Source organism: Nanorana parkeri, unplaced genomic scaffold (assembly GCF_000935625.1).
Source record: "Nanorana parkeri isolate BGI_ZX_2015 unplaced genomic scaffold, ASM93562v1 scaffold861, whole genome shotgun sequence".
Taxonomy (NCBI): domain Eukaryota; kingdom Metazoa; phylum Chordata; class Amphibia; order Anura; family Dicroglossidae; genus Nanorana; species Nanorana parkeri.
In genome coordinates, this window is record NW_017307129.1 from 578982 (window position 1) to 579981 (window position 1000).

The window sequence follows — 1000 nt, forward strand, 5'->3', positions numbered from 1 at the left end:
TGTGTCTGAAAATTCCTCAGGAAGTTTACATACAGTACAGGTATTATTACTGCTGCTATATGTGGTAGTTTTACTAAGGGCTTCTGGTTAAAAGGAAGACAGCAGTTACTGCAGTGTGCCCGTTACTCATTCATCTAGGGGGGTATCTGATGGTCCCCTTATTTTAAAGGGGGCTTCTAGATTCTGATAAGCCCCACACACAGACCTCCACACCTTCTTGGGGATTGGATTTGGAGGAGAGAAGAATATGAGTCCCTGGCACTCCAAAATCCTTGAGCAATACTTTTTTTGATGCATAATCATAGTGTCACATAATCACAATGTTTTGTGGCCACACAGGGTCTCTCCTGGCAACGTGTCTGTGAAGGTTCTCATTCATCCAGGTCATGGTATATCTGTAAAAAATAAGTGAAGGCAACTGGACTTGCTGTATTTTTCTTGAAGAGAAAGCGGGTCGGATGTCCAGTGAAACATCTTGAAAAATACAGCAAGTCCAGTTGCCTTCACTTATTTTTTACAGATATCTCATGACAAAGATAACTGTAGATAACTGCCACACTTCTTACTGAATGCCCCTTGTGCTGAAAGGTGGGTGTTAGGATCCAGAGCGCCTCCAGGTGGCGCTGGAGCTAGCCCTACAGTTCCAGTGCTCACCTGCTGGTGTCTCCCAGCACTTAGCCATCACCTGGTGCTTCCTGGGAGGGTATTTAAACCCTCCCTGCAGTCACGACGATGGCTCAGTGTTGTTTCCTGAATCCTGTTTTGAACCTTGTTACCTGTGAGTCCTGAATCCTGTTTTGAACCTTGTTAACTGTGAGTCCTGAATCCTGTTTTTCAACCTTGTTACCTGTGAGTCCTGAACCCTGTTTGAAGTCCTGTTTCATGTGTCTTTTTTTTGCTGTCCTGAGCCTTGTTGTTGGTTGTTGCTATTAGTCTAAGGTGTATATTAAACAACCTATACATATCTAACATCCTTGCCTGGTCCGTGTATCATCCATTC